The sequence below is a fragment of the Budorcas taxicolor genome, chromosome Y (genome assembly GCF_023091745.1).
Source record: "Budorcas taxicolor isolate Tak-1 chromosome Y, Takin1.1, whole genome shotgun sequence".
Classification (NCBI taxonomy): domain Eukaryota; kingdom Metazoa; phylum Chordata; class Mammalia; order Artiodactyla; family Bovidae; genus Budorcas; species Budorcas taxicolor.
In genome coordinates, this window is record NC_068936.1 from 8,241,092 (window position 1) to 8,248,070 (window position 6,979).

At 39.6% G+C, this 6,979-nt stretch overlaps 1 pseudogene; it reads left to right on the forward strand.

The window, feature by feature from the left end:
- The first annotated feature begins 963 nt into the window (after positions 1-963).
- Positions 964-2,613, forward strand: LOC128070950 (heat shock transcription factor, Y-linked-like; annotated as a pseudogene).
- Positions 2,614-6,979: the final 4,366 nt, after the last annotated feature.

Genomic DNA, 6,979 nt, shown 5'->3' on the forward strand with positions numbered 1-6,979 from the left:
ATTCAAATACTTCACGAGCTGGAAGTCTGTAGACCTCCCCGTGTTCCAAGAGTAATTTTGATCAGAGGAGCTAGGGGGAAAACAAACAAACAAACAAACAAACACAGAAACAAAGGGAAATAATCAAATGATAGAGAATAGTAATGATTTATCCATTAAGCAAAGTCAAAAGTCTTTAGTTCCTCCTCAAGGGCCATCGAAAACATTCTGAGCAATATCCTGTGAACAGTTTTAGAGATGCTAAAGCCCACCCAGGCTGAAATGCATGTACATAGACCACAGAGTAGTTGGAACCAGAGAGTCAATGATGTGGACTCCCAGTATCCTCAGTAACAGACTATTAGTAGAATGCCCCCAAACCGTGGTATGTGATCAGTCATTAAAATCCTTACCTTGATAGTATTCGGGGATTTGGGATTTTGAAGCACCAAAGACTGCTAGGATACTTGCCCAGTCCTATAATAAACATGTGCTTTCACTGAAAACCACAGTCAGTTTATTGATTTTACTGCACAGCAGTGAATAGACCCAAGTTTGCTTCAGTACCAGTAATGGATGTTAAGAATGTGTGTATAAAAGGGTGATAAATACCTTTTATTTCAGATATCAAGTAGATTTATTGATGTGATTTTCCCATGTAAAAATTCTTTAGGAATGAGGTTTTGCAGGCTTCATGGCTTTGGTTACTATTTCTTTAAGCAGTCTGTATTTTAAGTTGATGCTGAAGTAAACCCTGGTTTAACATGTCCCTTCATTTCCAAGGAGACCAGTAACTTTGTGATGTCACAGTTACCCTTCAATTGCTAGGAGACCAGTGACTTAGTGATGTCATAGCTTTTGACTTTGAGAACCAGTGTGATGGTCTAGCGAGCAACTCTCTATAGGCCAGCCAAGCAGCATTTGAAGTTGCAGTGTGTAAGATCAGACAAATGAGTAAAGTATCTGAAGAAAGATTTCTCTGAGATGTCACATATTTCTTCAGAAATTCAAGATGGGCCTCCTAAGGCTGAATCAACTGGTTTAGAAACCTCCATTAGATCTTCCTTGTATGATTATACACTTCCTGGGGGCAAGGTTTTGACATCTATGATTGAAGAATATACTTTTCAGGCTTTGTCTGAGGATCTTTGGATCAAAAGGATATGCTACATATATTCTGTCTCTGAAACAGATGGGCTGAATGATTTTCTTTCATTCACATTTCCCCTAAAACTTTGAGATATAGTTGCAAATTATCAGCTTGAATCTATTTGGTGGGATGAGAGTGGCATATAGATAGTGATCAATGAAGAACTTCTTAAGAAAGAGGTCTTGGAAAGGAAGAAGCCTTTCAGAATATTTGAAACCAATAGAATTAAAAGTTTAAAAGCTTAACCTTTATGGGTTTAGTGAAAAGTGGCAAACTTTTCAAAGATCTGCTTCACTACCGGACTTTCTGGAAGAAGAAAACATCTCTCTTTTGAGCAAGGGATTCCAAAAATCTCACTTATTGGCAATATATAAGATTAAGTAACGTGACCTAGAAAGCATATTCATATATGTAGCTAAAATGGAATTTGAAACTGAAATAGAAAGTTTTTGAAAAACTTTTAATTTTTGAAGTTGAGAACACCTGGAGTTTAAAATATTGGACGTTTAAAAAAACTTTCCTAGCAACGTGAAACCAGATACAAGCTCTGAAGCTACTTAAAGTATTATTTAATGTATATATACAACATATTTTTAGTTGAGGAACATAAAGGTTTCTAACATATTACCTGCTAAAACTACTAATGGAGGTGTTATATTTGACACTACTTAATTGGTGTCACTAAAGGAATACATTTTTATAGCTTAGCTTTGATTGTCAGTTTTACCTTGGTTTATAAAAAAAACTAAATAATTTAATACTCTGCTTTTAGTTACAGACCTACTGTAAATCAAAATTCAAAACAAACCATCCCCAACTTTTAGTAAGAATGCAAAGAAGAGTTGGGATTAACGATGTGTCTCCAATATTTTCATTAGTTTGAAATAACAAGAATTATGTTAAAGGAAGGGACGACAAAGATGATCATAACTCTGATTTTCTTCCAGAAATGAGTGGAGAGAGTGCATTTTCAGCCTCCACAAGTTTACATGTGCCTTTCATACAAAAGCCTCATACCAGCCAGATAATTGTTAATACAAGTGCCCTATCTCCATGTGACTTACCTTCCCCATCAGCAATATCAGTTAGACAAACAGACCAGATTGTGATAGATCAACCTGCTGTTTTAAAAACGTTGAGCATTTTCAATTGTCACTCACATAGCAGGTACACTCAAGTTAATAGCCACGTTGAAGACTTTGCTACTACAACTGCAGTTACTTCTCAAACCCACATTTATCTCCATTACAGAGCAGTTATTCTGGACTGATGGTGGAGCCTTCTACATTTCCAATAAGGTATAGTGGTATGTCAGCCCATGACAGCCCTTTCCTATCCTGCAAGAGAGAGGCAACTCATGGTCCTCATGGAGTAAGCAAGCAACAAAATCAGTGGTTGATCTTAAATATATTTCACTTCGAAATTTTCTGAGCAGAGTCCCTGCTTGTTGGACTATCCACACTGTCCTGAAGACTACCTATTAATATTGGCAATCTCAAATTTGTGGTCATTCCTTCAGATGGCAGTGGCAATATCAAGTCATATCACTGCTTTGGTATGGTAAACCCCATAGGACAACACCAACTTAGGTTCAACGTTCTCATTCTTGCAGCTAATGGACAGTGAAATCTGTTGAATATCTTTGTGGATAAGCGGGTGGTCGACAAAACACACTCCTTTTCTTTCACTGAAACCTTTCATTAAATGTAAGTGAAAATACTATGCTTTAGAGGGGTGAGCACTTTGGAGCCATTGTAAGAGCTATTGAAATTGGAGTCCTTAGTTATCATTTCAAGCCCAAAGTCCAATGGCTTTGTTTTAGATTTCAGGTGTGTTACTATTTAGTCAAATTTGCATGCTTTGAGCATTATCACCTTAAAGTCGATTCCATCTCCCATTCCATTGCCACGTACTGATAATCTTTCTCATTCCCTTTTATCTTCTTTTCATATTCTTCTTTGAGTGGCAGGTCCTTCTCAAAAAGAACAAGATTAATTCACTTAGTCCTCTGTGATAACTTGAAAAGAAATGGATAAGGACATTCAATATATCATGTTGAAAAGCTACTGTTTGTATTCCCTCATGAAAGCATATTATTAACCTGTAATTAAATTATCTCACCAAAGGAAGCCTGGTTACATGATCCTTTACCTTGGTGATCAATTCCCAGATGGCTTCGACATATTGGTGCCTTTAATTCTCAAAAGTATAAACAAAATGGCTCGATATATTAGGGATACAATGTATATGAATTCTAATTTTCTTTCCTTTATGTATATACTATGTAATTCACGGCTAAAACTGTAAAATAATGGAAAGAGTCTCAGACTTTAATTGTAAAATAATGGAAACTGGTTCAGTGGAAACAGTGTGAGACTTTTTTTTGGGGGGGGGTGGGGAAGGGGGCTCCAAAATCACTGCAGATGGTGACTGAAGCGATAAAACTTAAAGATGATTACTCTTGGAAGGAAAGTTAGGACCAACCTAGATAGTGTATTGCAAAGCAGAGACACTACTTTGCCAACAAAGGTCCATCAAGTCAAGACTATCGTGTTTCCAGAGGTCATGTATGGATGTGATAGTTGGACAGTGAAGAAAGATGAGCACAGAATAATCGATGCTTTTGAACTATGGTGTTGGAGAAGACTCTTGAGAGTCCCTTCGCCTGTAAGGCTATCCAGCCAATCCATTCTAAAAAGATCAGCCCTGGGGGTCCTCAGATGGTGGAGGAATAGGACGAGGAGACCACTTTCTCCCTCACAAATTCATCAAAAGAACATTTCAACGCTGAGCAAATTCCACAAAACAACCTATGAATGCTGGCAGAGGACATCAGGCACCCAGAAAAGCAGATCATTTTCTTCAAAAACAGAGTAGGAAAAAATAAAAAAAAGAAGAAAAAAGAGACAAAGGAAATAGGGAGGGAGCTCCATCCTGGGAAGGGAATCCCATCCCAGGAAGGTAATCTTAAGAAGAGAGATTTCCAGTCACCAAGAAACACTCTCCCTGCCGAGTCTGTGGCAAACCTTGAAACACAGAGGGCAACATAACAGGAAGGAAACATAAATAAATAATTAAAACCAACAGATTACAAGCCCACAGTAAATCCCCCCGTGGAAAAGCAGCTCAGATGCCTGCATCCACCACTAGCAAGTGGGGGCAGGGCAGGGAGGCATGGGAGGCTCAGGCTGCAGTGCTTTTTAAAACCAGGCGGGAACACCCTGCGCGTAATCAGAATGAACTAACATGGGCTAGCAAACCAGACTGTGGGATATCTACCACGTGAAAATCTTGAACATAAGAAATCACCAGGACCACACAAGAACAAAGGATGGAACAGAAATAGCTGGCAACAGACCATCACCCAATAGTGACATGTAGCCAGAGCCATAAGGGCTGGAAGGGGGCAATCACAGCCCCAGAGAGACTTTACCTACCAAACTGCAAGCAGGCTTCTTTGCTAAGACTTCTGGGGGTTCTGGACAGGGGGTTCTGGACAGTCACCATCTGCCTCACAAGGTGCGCCAGTGGTACACACAGAAAACTGAGCAGCAGAGACAGGAAAGGCGATAAGTTGCACTGACCGCGCTTGCCAAATGCCTGAGCTACTTGGACCTGGGAAGGACAAAACACGCAGTCCCCAGTGAATCTGCACCTCTGAGGGCTACCTGAGCACCAAAACTGAGTGGCTTAGACCTGGGAGGTGCATGCAGCCTAGGGACAGCCTCAGATAATTCCTGGTGGAGCAACGTAGAGACTGAGCGGTGTGCGCCATGAGCAGGGGAAGGCCCAGTGGGACTTAGACACTGCGTGCACATGCCAGTGTTATTTGCTTGCAGCATCCCTCCCTCCCCACAGGACGACTGAACAATGGAGCCTGAAAAAAAAAAAAAAAAAACTGTTCACCACCGCCGCCTGCACCCCGTGTCAGGACGGAAATCAGATACTGAAGAGACCAGCAAACAGAAGAAGCTAAACAGAGGAAACCACCTTGGAAGTGACCCCACACTGTGCACAACACCAGAGAAAGGGCCAGATATATCTTTACTATTTTTATGATCTTTTTTTTCATTCTTTTTTTTTTGCTGATGTTGTTGTGTGGTAGTATTTTCTTCTTTTCTTTTTCTTCTTATTTTTTTTAACTTTTAAAAATATTTAAGTATTCTATTTCTCCTTTAATTTTTATTTTTATAACCTAGTATTACTTTTCAAAAAAAAAAAAAAAAAAGGACCCTGTGTTTTTAAGGCAAAGGCTGCATATAGTCTTTGTGTAGTTGTTGCTGTTATTTAATAATTCTTGGGCTTTTTTTTTTTCTTCTTGTTCTTTTATTTAATATTGTATTTTTGAAAATCCAACCTCTACTCTAGATTTTTAACCTTTGCTTTTTGGTATTTGTTGTCAATTTTGTACATTTAAAAACCCAAACTTCACTACCCAATTTTACCTGAGAGTGAGATTACTGGCTTGACCACTCTTTCCTCCTGTGGACTCTACTTTTACTCCACCAGGTGGTCACTGTCTCTTCCCTTCCTCTTCTTTTCTCTACACAACTCTGTGAATCTCTCTGTTCCAGATGGTGGAGAACACTTCAGGATCTGGTTACTGGCTGGATCTGTCTCTCTCCTTTTCATTTCCCTCTATTATCCTCCTGGCCACCTCTGTCTACTTCCTCCCTCTCCTCTTCCCTGTATAAATCCGTGAATACCTCTGAGTGGTCCAGACGGTGGAGAGCACATAAGGAAGTGATTGCTGGCTAACTTGCTCTCTCCTCTTTTGATCCCACATCATCTCATTTCAGTCACCTCTAACTACCCCTGCCTCTTTTCTTCTCCATGTAACTCAGTGAACCACTCTGGGTGTCCCTCAACGTGGAGAAACTTTTCATCTTTAAACTAGATGTCTTATCCTCATTGCTGAATAGGTGGAGAAGTCTTGAGGCTACTATAAAAATAAAACTGAAAACTAGAAGCAGGAGGCTTAAGTACAAACTCTGACAACATCAGAGAACTCCTGAATCCAGGGAGCATTAATCAATAGAAGGTCATCAAACACCTCCATACCTACACTGAAACCAAGCACCTCCCAAGGGCCAACAAGTTCCAGAGCAAGACATACCATGTAAATTCTCCAGCAACACAGAAACACACCCCTGACCTTCAATATACAGGCAGCTCAAAGTTCCTCCAAAACCATTGACATCTCATAACCCATTACTGGTCATTCCACTGTACTCAGAAGAGAAGAAATCCAGCCTCACCCACCCTCCAGAACTCCAACACAATCCTCCCTAACCAGGAAACCTTGTCAAGCCACTGATACAACCCCACCCAGAGTGGGGAAGCTCCATAATAAAGAGAACTCCACAAATTAACAGAATATAGAAAGGCCACTTCAAATGCAGTAATATAACCAAGATGAAGAGACAGAGGGATACTAACACTATAAATGAGATCAGAAACACTCTGGAGGCAACAAACAGTAGAATAATGGAGGCAGAAAGATAGGATTAGTGAAATAGAAAATAGAATGGTAAAAATGAATGAATCAGAGAGGAAAAAAGAAAGACAAATTAAAAGAAATGAGGACAATCTCAGAGACCTCCAGGACAATATGAAATGCTCCAACATCCGAATTATAGGGGTCCCAGAAGAAGAAGATGAAAAAAAAGACCATGAGAAAATCCTTGAGGAGATAATAGTTAAAAACTTCCCTAAAATGGGGAAGGAAATAATCACCTAATTCCAAGAAACCCAGAGAGTTCCAAATAGGATAAACCCAAGGTGAAACACCCCAAGAAACATATTAATCAAATTAACAAAGATCAAACACAAAGAACAAATATTAAAAGC